The sequence below is a fragment of the Cygnus atratus genome, chromosome 4 (genome assembly GCF_013377495.2).
Source record: "Cygnus atratus isolate AKBS03 ecotype Queensland, Australia chromosome 4, CAtr_DNAZoo_HiC_assembly, whole genome shotgun sequence".
Lineage (NCBI taxonomy): Eukaryota > Metazoa > Chordata > Aves > Anseriformes > Anatidae > Cygnus > Cygnus atratus.
Window position 1 is genome coordinate 8,759,140 of NC_066365.1, and position 19,797 is coordinate 8,778,936.

Genomic DNA, 19,797 nt, shown 5'->3' on the forward strand with positions numbered 1-19,797 from the left:
TGTGCAAGCAACAGTGGGAAGAGGGGGTTTTGGAAGCTGGTCTTCTGCCAGGAGTTGTCACTCATGTCGCTGACAATGCTGTCTCACTAGAAGGCCATATAATAATGTATTTCAAAATAAAAAGTCAGTTAGGGGAACATTCATCACTTTGAGAGCGTTTTCAAAGTGAGTGTCAGGCTTGTAATTCAATATTGCTTCAAAGCAGGGCTCCTGAGAGAAGAATTAATGGGAGAGAGGCACAGGCAGGGCTCTCCATGTCCTTTCCTATCTAACTTTTCTAACGGGAGAGACGTGGCTTTTGGTCGTTGTCTCAAAGACGCTGGGTTCAGCCATGCCCAGCCACTGCTACCCATTAGCATCAGCACGAGCTCAGGTGATGGTGCCCATCCTTTCCTCCAATGGAAAGGGACAGGGCTAATCTCACTACTGGTTTTCACTCTTGAAAGTGCTCTGTTGATATGAGGTCTGTGTGAGGTAAGATGTGGGTCAGAAACATGTTTTCCAGCTGGTATCCCTCACTTCCATGCTAAGAAAAGGCAGCAGATGTGATGGAGCAACAATTTGGTGTGCTCTTCAAATTCAACAGCAGAAAATGTTGCATTCCCGAGTTCCTTGTACTATTCTGCTTTAGATCCTGACCTTGTTCTTGATGGTTGCCTCTTTGCAGCTGCCATTCAAAGCTGAAGTTGTGGGATCCTGGTACAAATTGATGTTTTGCTATAGCCTGCGGGCTGTGAAGCTCCACATCTTAGCCCGTGATCTACCCACAGTCATGTGAGCTCCTAGGAGGGTACTCGAGTCCTCCAGTGAACTGAGTGCTTTTACCTTTTCTATATAATAGGGTGAAACTATCACATGTTAAATTGCTCTTCATGCTGGTTGAGGATGATTTTTATCTGTACTTGATTTGGTCTTTAAATTAGTCTTGCCATTTTTCCAGCGGCATTGCTTTGGACTGACATAAAGATGCTATTTTTTCTGATCTCGGTGTTTCTGTGCACCATGCCAGCTGGTCTAGGTCTAGATGGGGGGGGACCCTTCCACTCTTCCATGACAAATGTATCTTTTGGTCTCACTGTGATCTTATCTGACATCTCCATCAGACATGTGGGAGCTGGTGGGGTTTTTAAACTCAGTTTCTCTTAATCATATTTGGAATACGAACGCATCTTAGTCCTATTTGTCATAAGTGGAATGATGTTTTCTGAATTTCTTGTCCCGCTGGGTATTGGCACATACTGCTTGTCAATGTTGCTGAGCAGAAGACCTCAGCTATTGTTGTGTGCAATCTCCAATACAAAAAATGTCTGATGACTACAGACTAAAGGACCAAGGTGCTATCAGTGAAACTACACTTTGTTTTCACCTTTAGATATCTGGTAAATGAAAATTGTTCTTCAAGGTTTCAAAGAGGGAAGTGTTGAAAACTATTAGCTAAAAGCTTTCTGCCTGACAGCATTAATTTCCTATTCATTTCATTAAAGGGACATTTTTGGAGGGACATGTAAATTACAGCATGCTCCTAGCAAAATAATAGCTTCAGGAAAAAACATGTAATAGCTCTTCTTAATCAAAATAAGGGCAAGTTGTTGTTTATCCAGCTGAGGAGCTGGCAATCACTAAAGCTTGATTTTCTGTTTTCCACATTGAAGAAATTATATTTAAGATACAAACATGGACATATTTCAGTAAAGTACATACCTAGTGGTTATTTGTTTGTTCTGAATGTGTTTATGCTTTGGTTTCCTTTTTTCTTCCTATGCCAGTCTCCCTGTCCACACATCACACACCTTTTTCAGCCCTGCCATGTTGGCCAATAAGAAGCAACATTGCATTGCTGGATAAAACAATTCTGCCTCCGTAGGATAATGTAGCAGATATATTCATTGTTTAGATAAAAGCTGATGTTAAAATCTCCTGCTGGAGTCGAATGATTCTTGTCTTAGTCACATCATGGATCAGGTGGGTATTTCTGCTGGCGCTCTTGCCACGATACTCAAGACCAGCTCATGTTAACTCTACACGTGTCGATAATTAACATGAAGTGGAAGGAAATCCAGAATTAGACCACTGACGCTAGTTGAGCTTTTCAGAGAAGATTGGATGCAAACTGCCTGGAGATAGCTAAGGCCATGGTCTTCATACTAAAATAGAATAAATATATTTGTGAAATAACACTGCAGTTTAGTAGCTGTAATCCCTTGCTTATTGCTTATATACTCATGAGGACTGGTAGCATACTATGACATGTCTTGGTACCTCCTGAAACCTGGGTGCTTGTCTCTTCATAAAAAACTAAGGCACAGTAAAACTAGGGGCTATTTTTTAAAGTTAAATATATAGATTTTATTTTTTCTAGTATGTACTGTGTCAGATTTTCAGAAATGGAGGTGATTTCTACTGACTAAAGATTGGTGAATTTGTAGTGGGATAGTTGTGAGGAGGCTAGAAGGGTTACATGGAGATGGGACTGGACTGTGGGTTATCATTACAGGCTACCACACTGTAAGCACCGGCTTTTCCTTTAAAGAGTTTATCAGCATTTTTAACCTGTCTATGTAGAACTCGAAAAGGACAAAATAATAGCCCCCTGTTAGGACAACACGTAGACTGGAAAGCATATTCAAATCATTGTGTACTTTTCATTTGGCTTCCTTGATCTGCTCCAAGAAATGTATTTGCAGATTGCAGCATGGCGGGGAGCTGGAGCAAAGAGCTGGGGCCTCTCCATGTCATGTCAGAGGGCAGGAAACTTGTGATTAGTACTGCAACAAAATCCTACTTTTCAGTGCTAATGGCTGACTTTATTAATAGTGGTTTGGTGCACATGGGAAGCAGGAAGGAGAAATCATTGAGTAAACCACAAAGAGCCATAACGTTCCCGAGAAATCTTTTTTTTTTTTTTTTTTTTCCTAAGACATGAAGTGTGGCATGCAGTATTCTTGCCTATATTGCATTCTCCATCTGGCTGGTTACTGAAAGCTCAGATTCTCCTGGGCTTTTCTGAGTTATTTACTTTAATATTATGCCTTTTATAGAAAAGATTATCTTACAAACTGGATTCTCCATAGTGGAGAGATTTTTATGGTTTAATCCTGTTTTTGATATCTAATTCTATTTTTTCCCCTTAAATTTAATATCATTTCCCCTGACACACATACATAAACATGCACAAGATTTCATGTCTTATTTTTTGTAGTAGTGTCTCATGCAGAGATTCTTTTCTTACCACAGTTGATTGAGAAATAGCTCCTGTGGGATTTAGAGAGTTGTTCTGTACCTCCAGCATAGGGACTGAGAAATCCCTGTGCGCCTTGTTCCCTTTAAATGGAGACTACAGCCAGAGCCCAATTAATACAGTGGGAATCCTTACATTGATTTCAGTTACCTCTTGATCAGGCTGTCTGTCTTTTCTTCTTCGTTATCATTATCACTGAGCATACCATAAGCATACCTTGTACAGAAGCAGTTTTGGGCATTTCATACGAAGTAGTATGGAAGCAGTTTTAGGAATGCAGAATGGGGTCCAGAATTAACCATTTTCTTCTCGGATGGTGACCTTAGATGAGCACGGCAGTTCTGCTTTCTCTCTCTGTCCCTGCTCCTTGTCTCCTGGGTATGCACTCAACATTATGCTCAGTGACATCTGTGCAATGAGAGTGAAGTCTGCTCCACACAGAATATTACATGGTGGCTGTAGGGCTCTGTTACAGGATTATGGACCGGAACCATCAGGAACTGAGCCTGGGCTGTGGGTGACCAGTAATATATTGTTCTACTTTCTTCCTGCACAATTTCTCTCAAGACATTGGCTCTTCAGAGGAGGGTTCAAGGCTGTAACACCCTCAGCTGGCACTTATTTTTTTTAATCAGAAGGTAATTAGTTGGTATACATAAGGGCTGGTGAGAGCATACTTCAGGTTTCCCTGGTGGAAGTGCTTGGGATGTGATGAAGAAAGTCTTCCAATGTATAGCCACAGCAAAATGGCTGGAGTTTTCTTGACTCTGGGATCACACCAGGGGCTTTTTCTGTTCTTCTGCTATCCCACGCGTTGTGCTTACAGGTACGTTGGTGTATTGTGCAGTGAAGGATGGATCTTATCTGTTCCAGGTATTTAATTTTATGTTGGAATTTTTCTTTTTCTTTTTCTTACTTTTTAAGACTTCCCTGTAAAGGTCCTGTGATGCCTTAGGCAGATCTCTAAGAGAGTTAAAGCAGAAAGCTTAGGACTGTGTTTCGTCTTCCTATTAGGCTGAAAGGGGTTTAGATTTCTACTGATTGACCACTGAACCCCTCCCTTCCTCCCTCCCCCAACCAACTCTGCTTCTCTGGCCTGGATCAATGTCAGTAGTTAAATGGATCGGTTATTTGAAAGCTGTCTGTTGACCTTTCCTTCGTGATTGATTGCATGAAAAGTGCATGGGAGTGTGGCTTCCAGCTAGGCAAGCGGTCACTGCTGATGGCTCTCTTTTACCGCTCCCATAGCCCACTAGCATTTCCCACAGAGGAATAGGCTGCCTGCAAAGATGCAGGACCAGAGAGTGCTCTCAAGTAACCATAATGAAGCTGAAAGCTAGCTCTAGTGTTCCTCAATGGCCAAGAGGAATTATTTATGAAGAGAAGACCAGGCCTGAGTGGTTTACTGGCCTTCAAAACGCTTCCTGACCGGAGGCCTGGAATCAGAGAGCCACAAGAGCCCAGGGTGACAGTTGCCTAGGGGTGTTTGCCCGTGTCCTACCAAAAACAGGGAAGGAGGACAAAGCCAGGGCCATCTGAGTCCGATGCACACACCATCATGCACTTGCCATCTTGCACACATGCTGTCCTAGCCTGGAGAAATAATTAACTTTTTTATCTTTCAATATGCATTTGAAATACAAAAACAGCCTGCAGAAGCAGATGCATAGAATTAGTCTTTGTGCAACTCTTCCTTCTTATGCTTTCCGAGTCTAAAAGTAATGTTGTCAGGGTTTTAATTTGTTTTAAATCTCCTGTAACCAATTCCATGGTAACAGGTTTTGATTTCTGGCATATGGAACATTTTAGTTGCTCCCAATTGTTAACGTTATGAATAATAAACCCACCTTTTAACTCCTAAAATAAAGTTTGACAGTGCAGTAAGTGATGTTCTGTTTGCAGAGAAGCAGAGAATACAAATTACCCTAAATCAGGTAATAGGAAGCTGATGTATGATGATTATGTTGTTTCATCACCCACTTTTCAGTAGGCTGTGCAGGATCGGTAATTCACTGCATGATCTCCCTTTTAAATCACTTTCTTAATAAACATGTAACAACACTATCCTGATGTAGGGCACAGCATGGCTCCATGCTTAATCTATATTTTACAAACCAGAAATACACCACATGTAATGGAAAGGTTCATAATGTCAATGCTCGATTGTGATTATCAGGGAATTGCCCTCTGTAGAGTGTGGGGTTATATGGAGAGTTGGAGAGGAGGCTGGAGCAGGCTGGGAGTTAGGATTTCTTCTGGTAAATACCATGTACCGAAGCCTAGATTAATGGTGAATGCTGGGCAGTTTGACAATCAGAACAAAGGTATTATTTGATGATGACAGTTCACCATCAGCTGGCTTTTCTGTTGCCTATCACTGCTCTGTAACTCTGGCTAGTGGTGGTTTGTCATGCATGCAATAACTTTGGATGAAAGAGCCATTGATTTGAATGTGATTCCCATGTTAAAAGGTGCAAATGAAGAGGGCTTGGTCATGGTGCTGTTGCAGTATGATCAGCCAACTTTGCCCTTCTGACTGCTGGCATCTGTTTTGGGATTGCCACAACTTGTGTCTTGCTGTGTGGATCTGGGTGGTGGGGTTGAGCTGGAGAAGGAGGTGAGCACCCAACTCTGGAGCAGTCCCCATGGAGCAGAACCAGGCCGAAGTCTGCAGCTTGGTGAGGATTATCCTTGCCCATTCATGGCTTTAAGGTACCTCTGAGCAGTGAAAAGTGAAGCAGTTATAGGGGAAATCCTGCAGATCCACCTGAAGGATATTTGTTATGGTTCTGTATGGTTCCATCTCCACTCTCTGTGGCTCCACACCCCTCTCAGTTTTCATAGAAGTTGTATAAGGCTTTTTCCCCCCAGTTAAGACAAGTAGTTTATGAACTGTGTCCTTTTCTCACTTGCTCCTCACAGCAAGGGGCTCATTATAGCAAAACTCCCCCATTTGTCTTGAATACCCTATTAATTAACGAATGTTATCTGTTGCTAATGATGAAAAGTACTGATGGAGAGGCTTCACCATCACTTCCACATCATCTTCTAAATGGCTTATTAAAAGACCAGGGAGAGCTGTTTCAGGGTTAATAAAAGAAATTGTAGCTCTTGTAATTGATAGTAGCTCTTGTTCTTTTATCCAGTCAAAACTAATACCTTTTCTTTTTCCTAAGGGGCGAGTGATCAAATGGTGACTTACCAAATCATAGGGAAATGAGATTATTTCAAGCTTTAAAATGACTGTAATCAGGAATAGACAATTTATTTTTTCTATTGGTGCAAGATACTTTAAGATTCCTTCTGGAGGAAGAGAGGGAGGAAGGAAAAAGGAGACAGAAAAGGAACAAAATAAACTAACAAAATAATCTGGCAGCTCTGCAGTCCATTTGCTAATGCAGTTTGAAGCTGGTGCACATTCAGTCAGCACAGCTGCATGTTCCTTACCCTGCTGGCTCATCTGGAGTGACTCCATGCACAATGCTGGCTTTACTCAAGGTGAGTTGGTTGGGTGTTAAGCAAAGCAAACCCACAGTATTTAAGAAATGTCTGCTTTTAACATTGAGACATTTAGACTCATGCAGGACTGTCACAGAAATGGCTTTGTCCTTGTGCTCAGCTCTTTCACCGAAGTAGTGCAGAGAATCTATCATGAGAGGAGCTCTAAGTTTAATGTCCACTGGGATGGTGACTTCCTCTTTTCTATAAGCATTTGGACTTTGTTCTAGGAATTCCCTTCCTTGTTTTTAAAATATATACTTTTCTGGCATTAGGAAAAAAAAAAGTAAAACAAAACCAAGAAAAACAACAGAAAACCCTATAGGGATGTTCTTCTGTTGCAAAGATGTAATGAGGTACTTTAATAGGGCTGGAAACTACATCTAGGATTACAGCACTGTTCACAGGAGAATTAAATGAGAATAGCCTGCACCCATTTGAGTTTGTTCTGACATAGACCAGGGACTTGAATTTCAGTTTTTACTGAGAAACACCCACTGAGTGTCCTGGCTATTAGCTGTTGGGTTTATGTCTCTGAAACAGAACTTGTATCTTTGATCTGAGGAAAAAACTGGCAGAAGCTTCAGAGAACTAAGTTTATTTCATCCAAATTTTCTTTACGGATACTATGCCAATATTCCTTCAGAAGGAAGGGAAAGAAGTTAGTCTAAAAATCTCAAACCTAAAAAAAGAATGAAATAAAATAGACTTTCATATTGGTACCCACTCTCCCTCCCTTCTATGAGGATCCTTTCATTGCCTGAAGGGATGAAAGACATGGACTCCTGATGGCTCTTGAACAGGAGACGTTTATTGTCCTTTTTCACTACTACATATACTTTCCCCATAGCCCCACGCACCCGAATCTGTCATACAGTTGGTTAGAGACCCTCAGACATGTGCCTGAGCCAGCCAGCAATTGGCCACTGCCCAAAGCTCATCTTTAACACAGTAGCCAATTTACTTTATCTTGACCTTGCTCAAGTTTTTGTTTCTACTGCTTGTTTCCTCATTATCTCTAATTCAGGGACGTGTGAAACAGTGCAAAGCCACCTGCAAATTCCTTTCCCACAATTGCCAAAGCTAAGATGAAAGGATGACTCTCTTCAGCAAGCTCTGGGCAAAATCCTTGTCCTAACCCTTGTGTCATCGCACACTGCCTGAGGCAGAGCTTCTCTAGACCCAGTGCAGAGGCGAGTCCTCACATCTCCTATTGAATATTGCCAGTTAGGCGACTTTCTGAGCATGCATCGATGGCAAGGGCAGGCAGTTACCTGGGGCTGCCTGCACTGCTTTGTGGTGGGGAGTTATTCCTGAGCAGAGTATTCGATTCCTGTTCCAGGTCTAGCAGCATGCCCAAGGTAGCAGCCGCTTACCTTTGAGTAGAACCAGGACTGAAGAATTGTTTGGATGGCTAAATAGAAGTGAAGACAATGGGAAGCTTTCCCTCTTCCTCCTTTAAATTTTGCAAGGACATCTTTAAGACTCTCCTTCTCACCCTGTCCTGGGTGCCTGCCTCTTCCTGGTGTTGCAGACCTCTGCACCACACTTCTTCAGGGAGCCCAGCGACCCTTTTCGTAGTATACTCCCATGTCTACCTGACATCTGATAGACTGGGGAGTAAATACAGTCCCCTGTCTGCTGCTGGTGCAAACAACACTCTCATCCCTCTTGGAAAGCTCCAAGTCGGGGCTTTGACTTTCATCATTTTTATTTCCCAGCCACTCAGTAATTCCTTCCAAGCAGAAGTTTGTTTCTCTTCCAAGTTACACACCCTAGGCATGGGACACCAAATGGGCTTTTCCCCATAGGAAGGCAGAAAGTGGCAGGTTGATAGAAGACCCACTAGGCCTATTTAACCCCCTGCCAGTTTAATATAATGATCCAAAACCTGGACCAATGTGCTGCCTAGACATAAAGGGGGAAAATATCAGGCAATGTTTTCATTTCACTTAGAGGGAGAAATCGAGACATTCTGAGAGATGAAGTGATATGCCTAAGGCTGTGCAAGGGGTCTGACCAGAGTTCAGACCTGAATTTACTGTTGCCCAGCCATGTAACTGAAGTTCAAGACTTCTTCTAACCTTTGAGTAAAAACTGTTTAAAGCCAAACACTTACAGTTCTTCCTGGCATAGCTTCTTTCACATCATCCCAATAAAACCAAGGATATTGGAACATTTAAGAATAAACCCAGGTCACAATATCCTGCATTTTTTTAAGCCTCCAAGTGAATTTTGAGAACATAATTTGTATTTTATTGCAGCGAAAAGTAGCACCTGCAGTAGGTTTATTTCTTTGCAAATGTCAAATCTAATGTTTCAAAGAAGGCTCAAGACGAAGTGAAAATGAGAGCAGAAGGCTACATAGCTGTCACTAGCCTTAAGACTGTTTACGAAAACCCGAGATGACCTACAGCTTTAAATGACATTGATTGGCGTACTTTAACTTTGTGCTAATGGACTAATGACTTGCAAAGCTCTGAACAGTCGAAGGAAAAAAAAGACTGGCATCTGTGAAAGATGTTGATTGCAATCTGTGGTATTCAGCTGACTTTTCCAATAAGTGTTAAATATGCAGGACACCACATAGAATTGTAATTGTTGCTATTTAAAAAAAATAAATCTTTCCTCAAATAACAAAGTCTTTGTCTTCAGTGCCAAATAATACCATCAAAATGAGTACTTTCAACTGCAGCCTTTTGACAGTAGAGGCAAACCTTGTTACAACTCAGCAGCATGTAGCTTCTGAAAAACTAAATCTTCAGTCTAAAGGGAAGAGGACTGAGTGAATAAGGCTAAAAAAAAAAAATCACAAAACTCCTTCCTCCTTCTGCTGTGTAACACATGCCAACTGTCTCTGATTCTTGCTTTCCCCCTGTAACTCAGTGGGATGCTTGGGACAAAAGGAAGGGCAGGATTTGGTCTTAAATTTCCAACATGGTGGTGTCTGTTTCTTCTTCTTTGATTACCCTGAGTAAAACGTGCCAGTACAAGAATCCTTTTGAGACATGAAATACTGCCAAAGGGTCACTGTTTAGAGCACAGCCAATATAGTACGAGACGCTGCTAATCTATCCCCTCTATGATGAATATGTTGACAAGCATTTGAATTTTAATAATTAATCATGATAAAACTAAGGAGAGTTAATAATTTAAATTCTGATAATGGAGAGTGGTGCAACTACTCAAGTAGACAGTTTCTGTAAGTTTCACCTCTGTTAATTTTAACCGAAGGGAGCACTGTCGCTTTTAATTATCCACGAGAAGCTCTTGGTGCTGTAAGGCTGGCACAGAGGAGGTCAGCTCCAGTAAATGTTAACAGCTTAAAGAGAAAATGCAGGGAGAGTACATAAAATCAGGCTAAAGCTAATCAATAGGATTGGTTCTTGAAGCTGTGTTTGCTTTACTATAGTGGTGCATTACTGGAGACAAGTAAGCAAAATTGTGAAATGATGAAGACAAAGTACATGTTTGTCTTCCCAAATGTGTCAGTTGCATAAAGTCAGTGGGAAGCCCTGACCTTTATCAGAATTGCCATCATCTCTAATGGAACCAGAGTTTACCAGTTTATATGCATGTTTGCTAGTGTTATCATGAGCTGTTCATCTTTGCAATTTCCTCCTCTTTCCTTTAAGTGGACAGAGCAGAAACATTTTGGATTCCCAAAGAAGTGAAGCATAGACACTCTTGCTTTTGTCAGGTTACCCTTCCAAAAAACTTTTTTTTTTTAATAGCCAATTTCAGCAGAAAGAGGTAAGGGGACCTCTGTTTCTCTGAGCTCTTCGAAAATCAGCAGCAGGATGCAAGAAGGGATCTACCTGATGTCCAGGTGGAGCAAAGGGTGCAAGCTCCCTACCCCAGCAGCTGTGCTGGGAAGCCTGCTGTGCTGCCAGGGATGAGAGCCCAGCGAGACAGGGGAAGGAGGTCTAGGGGGTGTCGGCACAAATTCAAAGGAAACCAGGCTTCATCACTTCTGCTGCTTATGGAGTGACTTTTGGTTTTGTATCCCAACTGATAAATGCATCGTATTTTCTCAGGGCTGAAGGTGACAGAGTGGGGTACTGCAGTGTGCACTCTGTTTTCAGATTGCCAGCACAGCATTAGCTGCTGCAGTGCGTGAGTACTCCCTTGTGTTTCCTGCTACTTACTGGAGGAAATTCTTGGCATACTGGGACTACTGAGGTACCTATTCAGTTATCAGAAGCATTTGGCAAGCTTCTGAGGGCAACCACTGTAGCTGAAATGTTATTTTAGTAATTTTACAAAGCTCTTTGATAAACTGAGGTTGACATTTCTAAGGCACCCTGTTCTGTTCACCCTTGTGGTGGTCAGAGTAAGCCAGTGGAGAGGAAACACCTCACATGGTGTGTCTCAGGTTACACAAATCAGATGATTTAACAGACTTCTCAATGTTTGCTGCTTAAATAACCAGTTTTGTTTCATGCCTGGCTGAGTTTTCAGAGGACTGATATTCTACACTCAGCCATCTTATTTGCAAAAGTTGGACATTCATGTTATAGACATATTAACACATTTTTAAAAGAAGAAATAATAAAAGCTGGGCAGTAAGTAGTTAAAGTATGCTGTGTGTAATATTCAGTGTTACTTTATTTGGCCTTGGCACCATATCAATGGCAAAAAAAATTAACAACAAAAAGAATGCATTCAAAGAACGGATGCTTCTGAGAAGCTCTGTAAGCAGTACCCGCTTGCCACTCTTACATCTCAAAAGTGTGTGATCTTGTCTCTGTTAGTTGTTTGTTTTGGCTGGGCTCCAACAGATTTGTACTACAGGCTGTTTTGTCCCTGTAGTTGACATAACTCAGTTTTTGCCTTTGGTTTTTCACTGGAGGTAATGGTATTTGTTGTACCGCACAGAATAACTCCATCTCACTGTTTGTAGCTACATGTCATGTTGTGTTGATGTGTGACACAGGCACATCCTGTCATGATTTTATGTCACTGTATGACAAGACACCTTCCTCATAAATTAACACCATTTGATTATGTTGCAGCCTTGGGTCAAGGTACTCCATTATGTATTTGCAAATTTTCACAAGTCCAGGAGACCCAAACTGATTCAGAACAAAAGCAAAGCTTCAGGCTAAGCTTGTGGGATTTGAGATACTCCCCATAAAAATGTGAGTGTCCCGGGAACTTCTCTGTAGACAAAATTTGCCTGATCTCCCAGCCTGAAGCTGTTATTAAAATTGCTCCTGAGTAGGCCATCAAGCCTAGGTGTTGAAATACTTGTGTTTTAGGCATCCATTCCCCTAAATACAAACAATGCATAGATCTATACCTGCCAGTTTTCAGCCAGGTTGAAGGAGAGGAGCCCCCAGTGTCTGTCCTTCTGACTCCCCAAATCCACACACAGCAGTATGATGGGATGCAGCAGACATATTGTGCATTTGAAGGATGGTTGTCTGTAAGGCCAGGACCTACACCCAGGGCACAATCTATCCATGGGCATCCATGATCCCTAAGTCATTACACTTCTGTATAGCAACCTGCTGCATAAATTGTGGCACTTTAGTTATGAGCAGAGAATGTTACCAGGCAGTAAAAAAAATAGTCATACCTATTTTATAGTAAATTATAATTAATTGGCCATGTCCCCAGTAAAATGTGCCAACATTTCTGAAGGCATGTGTGAACCGCAAGTAATTATAGACAAATATCTGCACGGAAGGGTCGGGTGTGTTTCACATGCCCTGAGAAGCCCAATTACTTTGAACTAGACTTTGAGAGCTAAGTCTGTATCTCAGGGGTCACCAAATTCAACCCCCTTTATGTTAATGCTATCACCTACTGACTTGATTTATTTGTTGAGGTAATTGCATATGTTGTTACTCTATTACTGTAGAATTTTTATTATAATTCACTCATCTATAAATTCGAGGCCAAATTAGACTGTATATCTGATAATCTTTTTATTTGTTATAGCTACAGAAAGAAATAGCTTAATAACATTTTTAAGTATGATGATTTGTATCAGCAGTCATCAGCTTCTTTTTGGCAGACTGAAGAAAAAATATTGTATTCTCTCTTTAGAAATACCTGTTTGGGGGTTGGTTTCCATACATGCCTGTAGAAGTTTTTTGAGAATCTTGTGACTTTTTCAAATGTCAAGAATTTTTGTAGGTGACAGAAGTGAGCTGAAAGTATAAAATTAGAAAAGGAAAAAGAAAACGCAAGTTTTGTTTCTTGTCAGTCATTCATCACTTTACAGCATATAAAATTCTGGAGCTTTTTTTATCCAGCTTTCCACTCGCTACATAACATCAATAACTACTTATATCTTCAGTACAATCTATGGATGAGAAGACAACTCAAGTCTAGCTTGTTCATGATTTATTGTAAAAGGGTTAGCTATTAGTGCCTTGCTTTCAGCTGTGATAATTTTCCTCCTAGTAGCTGACATGGTGCTGTGTTTTGGATTTAGGATGAGAAGAGTGTTGGTAACCCACTGATGTTTCAGTTGTTGCAGAGCAGTGCTTACACAGAGCCAAGGACTTTTCAGCTTCTCACACTGCCCTGCTAGCGAGCAGGCTAGGGATGCAGCAGGAGCTGGGAGAGGACAGACCCAGGACAGCTGACCCAAACGGGCCAAAGGGGTATTCCATAGCATGTGGTGTCATGATAGACAATAAAACTGCTGGGGGGATGCTGCTCAGGGACTGCTGGTCATTTTGTGGTGGGTGGTGAGCAATTGCCTTGTGCATCACTTGCTTTGTATATACTTTTATTTTTGTTATCCTTTCCCTTTCTGTCCCATTTAACTGTCTTTATCTTTACCCACAAGTTTTACCTTTTTTCTGATTCTATCCCCCATCCCACTGACAGGGTGAGGGGAGTGAGTGAACAGCTGTGTGGTGCTTAGCTGCTTGTTGGGTTGAACCGCAGCAATTAGGTTTTGATTTCTGGCCAGCAGGAAGTCCATGTGCTTTAACTATCCCAACCTAGTGAATAATATTGCAAGTTTTCTCAAATCATTCAACCAATATAGATACAAGCAGTGAGCTCCATCCTACAAGCTCCTATATTAAATAGTTAAAATTGCCTCCCACATTTTGGCTTTTAGTGCATTTTAAACAATGGATGTCACATGTATTCCTTCCCTAAGCAAACAGGGCAATAAAGTAACCCATTCTACATCGTTTAAACAGAAGTAATGATGAGACTGTTTAGTGTTTAGCAGCTGACAAGCACGCTTTAGGTTGGAGACTCCGGGAATTACAAGCAAAAAGGGAAAGGGCGCAGTTCTGCTAAGTGTTCTCCAAGTCTTGCATTTCCTCTGCTTTACTATGATTACAGAAGCCCAGGTTTGTCCCTTATGCGTTAGGCGTGATAGCAGGGGAATTTTAAAATACTCCTTAATCTGCTTGTTTCTGTCCCTTGGTTGCTCACTACTTTTTTTTCTTGCTTGTCTGCTTTGAGGCAGCCACAAGGCTGCTGCACTGTATCAGTAAAAGAGTAAAACCTGTTAAATAAATCAGATAAAGAAAATATCAGTCAATACCTTATGGAAGTTTGTGTTTTAAATTACTTTCATGTGAGTGCTGAACTGCAAAGAAAAACAAGTAAGCTGGCAGTACCTCTGGCCACTTTAAGATCTCTTGTGGAGAGTTTAATGCTCCGTTTGCGATCGTTGGACATTGTCTACTTGGACTGATCATAGAGAAAACTGAAATAAAGACCATGAAACCAGCAGTGAAAGAAAGTCAGAATTTTCTGCCTGTGGACTCAGAACTATTGCCATGCTACTGCCGACAACTCACTGGTGACCACAGGTTGCTCTTGAAATAAACTGTACTTTATGTAGGCTAACAATGCACTCCCAGCATTTTGGCTTCAAGAGAGATAAATATGCTTGGGTTTTTCGTTTCCATTTATTTTAAACATTTTTTTAGTTTATTTTTTTGTTGTTCTTTGTTTTTTAAGCAAGTGGCAGGGTGGAAAGCGCTTCTATGTCTTGCAGAATGGAAAATCTGAAACATAAAACTCAATACTGTTAAACTATTATCACCTGCTGTTTATACTAGAATACTGCACACTCTAGGATCTGTCCAGTGATGCCAGGAAGAGATGATTTCCACACTACAGAGCTCCCCAAATCGGTGTAGGCATAGAGAAGCTGACATGGGCCAGATCAGATTAAAAAAAAAAAGGCATTTAAACAGAAGCTAACTCTGCTTGCTGTAATATGGCACAATCTCTTAAGTGTATGTCATGGGAAAGGAAAGGGTTGCTGATTCGCTGGGCTAGCAACACCAGGCAGTTGGCTCGTGGATGCTTGACCATGGTAGAAGGGTGAAAACAAGTCTATTTTCTGGCCTGTTGTGTGGAGAAAGGCCCCATCCCTCTCAGGGTCTCTTGAAAATGGACCAAGATTGGGGCCAGAGATTTCTTGTAAGGAGAGAGACTAGTACAAGAGACACTTTCATCTAGATGCAAAAGCTGCAAGATGGGCTCTGGGGGCCCAAGTGGGCAATCAGTTAGCTTGTGTAGATATAGGGCTGCAGAAATAATCACCAGACTGATGTGATCCCAAACACAGACAAATGCACTGAGTCACGGGTTTGAGAGGGAAACTGGTATTGAATACATCTCAAAGAATTTTGACTTAAGTGTGTACTATGTGCTGTAAATTGCATTTTTTTAAGTTTAGCTGCAATAATTTTAGAGCAATTAAAGAAAATCATGTAAGTAAAGTAAGATGTCATGAAAAGGGTAGAACAAGGATATTGGTAGAAGGTTTGGTGTTTAACATGACAATATCCCTTACATGTCTTATGCTGTTCAACCCAGGTGACTCATCCCAAAGCATCATTTGTTTCCTTGTGTGTGGTGCATGCACAGGGTGAACAGGAAACCCCAAATCTGTTCCCACAAGAAGTCAGTGGGAAAATACTCGCTGATACCCGTGGTAGTGAGACTCAGCTTCACTTCCTCGATAGACTGCATTATCTAGAAGGTAAAACTTTCTGTTTGGGGAACTTTGATAACCCTGTGTTAATTGATAAGGATCCTGCTGTTCTTCCAGCAGTGAGAAGAAAGCAGATGCTACTGGTGTGTCAGATCATGAGGTACCAGAGACATAACAAGGCTGGCTGGGTGGCTCATTTGCTCGCGTGCTTTCCTATGATCTCAAAACTCTGCTGAAACTGCACTCTGTGGAAAAGCCATAATATGCAAAACAAACATGGTGCTGGACATGCAACGTTAAGCAACTGATGAGGTTAAGTAATGTAGCAATACTCCCGCTTTGGGGCTGTCTGGTCTGGTTCAGTCCTCCCGAGCCTTTTTAATAGATGAATACCACGTATTAAACAATGAGGTGCTTTATGATGTAAGTCTTCATGTTATTGTTGATACCTTCTGTGAAATTACTATTAGCCAGTTTATAGTTCCCCTGACTCTCCCTTCATCATATAAATGCATGTATGTATGCAATATGTATATATATTTTGAAAACCAACCTCATATTTTATCTGTCCTGGGAAAATCCTGTTCCCAGAAGACACTCGTTTTTCTCTAACATGGGCTAGTAGCAGTGAGTTAATGATTTTTTTTGCTTCTTTTTGTAGGAACTTTCATCAGAGACACTTCAGTAATAGGACAGTACTGGATGTAAATGGAATATAAATTTCACATAGTTGAAATGCCTTCTTTGGTGGAAGGGGGCAAAATTACAAATGTCAGATATTCCAAACTGTTTTGAGACTGGATTCATTTGAAATACTACATAGGTGCATAGAAACAGTTCGGAGGGGATGGGAGGGCGGGGATTGATCTTGTTTGCCTACTGACACGTTCCTTCCACAGTTGTTTGTCTGTGCAGGAATTTGCCCATGCAGAACGGTATACACTGGGGAGGAAGAGTCATTTTAGAGCTTTCAACTGATTTCTTTAGAGTATCTGGGTTGTCAGAAAGAAGGGGGGGAGAGGGGGAGATGTTGCACTGATCCTTCTTAAGCTTTAGAAAAGAAGCCCAGGATTCATTTAAGCCTTTATGGTGTTTCAGTGTCTGAGCCTTCCTTCAGCATCTCAGTGCAATGTTGCATCACCCTGAAGAAATATTTCATATCTTTCATTCCTATATGGTAGAGTTAGCTGTGGGACTGGCATAAGAGGTAGCATCTGCACTAGTAGGCTGTGGTCCTGTGCATGGTTCTCCTGATTTATTTCCCATCCTCTGCTGAAAATCCATGTGCTCTTAATTCAAAAAGCTCTGCCCTCTCTCTTCTACCTTTGTCCCCACACCATGCTGGGGAAAGGGGGGTGAAAGGGAAGAGAATACAAGTTTCCCTGTGACAGTGTTGTTTATAATGATTTATTATTTCTATTAACATAGTTCTTACAAGCCACATTTAAGGATCAGTTCTTAATTGTGCTAGGTGCATTGCAAGCATGCAGTAGAAAAAGGCAGGTGTCATCGTGAAAATGATTGCTAATAAAAATCCTTTGGCTGCATATGAGACAGGTGTGTGAGGTGGATGCAGGGGAGAATAATTGCAAGATGAAAAATGGGAACAAGGTTGCTCTACAGTACATACATGCATAAATGTAAGGATGACAAGTTACCAATGCAGACATGCACCAGGTGTGGTGTGCGAGGGAGGGACCAGCCCTCTCCACTGCCTTCTGCAAGTGTGTCCTTACCTCTCTGTCTTGCTTCTCCCTTGCTGGCCACCCTTCTTCCCTGGCTGGCAATATTACAGCTGCTTGCCGTAACCCTGCAACCAGTCTCTGTGGCAGGAGCTAGGAAATGGAAAAACAGAAAAAGGAAGAGTTAGGGAAGGGTGAATTTTTTTTTGGTCTGTCTTTTTTCAAGTCTTTCTCCTATCTCTTCCTTCTGAAAAAGGTGGAGCATGAGTTATGTTTAAGGGTAGCATGGATATAGTTGTTGCCTTCAGCAACAGCACATGGAAAAGCAAACTTTTTGGAATTACAGTTTTGATTATTGCTCCCATGAAGCAGCAGCCTGGTCAACCTGGTGATAAATCACATTCCAAAGCCCACAGCAATGATGAGGCGAAACACAGAAAAAAAATGGGAAGGAGAAGGTGAAGACAATGGAGGAGGCATTGATTCAATTTTGATAGCTGCTAAACAAAATGGGCTGACAAAAACCATTAATGCCCCTTTCAGCTGCCTCTGCAGGAGGTCAGCTGCCAAGCAAGAGAGGAAATAGCTGGGGTGAGTTATATGCTGGCTGTAAGACTGGTCATTTGATGCTTGATGGAGCCAGTGTTGCTTGCTTGTGGATGTTCTGGTGTATCAGAGAAAGGCCAGGGAGTTTGCCGGGGCATCCTGAAAGCAAGGCAATGCAGGAGTGGTGTTTGCAGTGGGTTGGCACCAGGTGGTTGTGGGACGTGCTAGAGCTCAGCCACTGGAGACATGCTGGGACCAGCTGAAAATGCTTGATTCTTTCCTTTAACACCATATCTAAGCTCGTTCTTACTGATAACAGCTTCCATATTGTCCATGATTAGAGACACAATTTGTGTCAGTGTTAATCTGTAAAAATGTTTGCCCCATCAATAAGATACTTCTTGGAGACCACAGGGCCATCCTGCAGAAATTCAAGTTCTTTCAGTGGCAGAGAAAGAAAGAACAGCCACATATCGAACATTTTAATATTGATACTGGCCAGCCAAGCTTACTAAAACAGAATGCAGGCTACAGTGCTAGTTCTTTCTTCTGTTTTAATGTTTGTGTAGCTGCCAGCTTGGAAAACACAACTAGATCTTACGGTAATCAACTGATGTGGAGTTTAGCTATGATACAGGACAACAGCTCAGCTGACGTTTAAGTGGTACTCAGTCGATGGGCTGAAGAAAACTTGAAAGATTGTTTTTTCTGTTCATTTTAACATCTCACTCCTTCACTGGATGTTTTCGTGTAATGCACCAAGGAAAACCACTGGTAGTCTGTTTCATGTGACAGAGAATCGTAAAATATTATGGATTTTGACATCAAGTCAAAGTTAGATTTTTTTTACTGGAATAGTGGCCAGTGGATCAGAGAGACCAGTTTCTGTAGCCCTAGTGGAAACTTTATCATTAAAGCTCTGCTTTGCATTTGAATGCCCAATTTGTTCGTGTTTCACGTGAAAAAAGGTAATCTACTCAAGGGTACCTATACACATTTTCTTTGACTGGAGATGTTCCAAGGTAGAAGTCTGTAAATTACTAATAGTGGCAAACCAAGTGAGATTACTGTGTATTTCCATAATATACAATCAAATAACTTAACTAATGGATTGACCTAACTAGTGTGTCTTCCCTTGTCAGCAAAGGTGACGTAGGGGGTTTCCTAGTACTCCCCACCTCTCCACTGCTTGCTCTTACCCCCTTCACCGGGTTACTGCTCTCTGGCCTGTAGCCACACAAGCATTTGTGGGGCAGTGCTGTAATCTTACTGATGTGATGTGAGTTGAGAAAGAAAGAAAGAAGAAGAGTTTTTTTTTAACACTGATCTTAAAACCTTAAAACTTATTAGCATAAAGGGGAAAACAGTGAGCTGTTTTCCCCATCCAGAAATGGAGACAATACTCTCTCAAGCTGAAAATACCACTGGTGACTTCCCTCCCCCCTTTTAGTAGCTAACCTGATTCTAGCACTTGCCCCATTTTTCCCTTCAGTTTCCGTTGCCTTCCTTAAGTATCTGATAAGCAAGCAGCTTCTGCATGTGTACAGCAGTGCAGGCTTCCAAGATTTTTATTTCCATTGCTTGCATCAAGACCACACTAATGAGGTATGAAATCATGCTGGCCATGAGACGTTTTCTAAGCAAATTCTCCAAAACAAGCAGGCATCTGGGCTTGATGGAGCAGAGAAAGTTGTGTAGTGCAAGGGAGGGCCTTGGAGAGCCATATGTCTGAAGGCTGGTGGTGACATTTCTACTTTCTTCCTTATATGGTCCATTTCTACAGTTTGCTTGTTTTCTTAATTACTCTGCTGCTGAGTTTCTGTCAACTGTAATGTATGTAAAACAATGTGTGTGATTCAAGGGAAAGCAAGGGCTTGACTGGCTTGCTATGCATAGAGATATGT

The 19,797-nt window shown here is 41.6% G+C and overlaps 1 protein-coding gene across 2 annotated transcripts in view; it reads left to right on the plus strand.

Annotated features, from left to right (window-relative positions):
- UNC5C (unc-5 netrin receptor C) overlaps window positions 1-19,797 on the plus strand; it is a 252,247-nt gene that overhangs the window by 44,027 nt on the left and 188,423 nt on the right. The gene's annotated exons all lie outside the window — the stretch shown is intronic.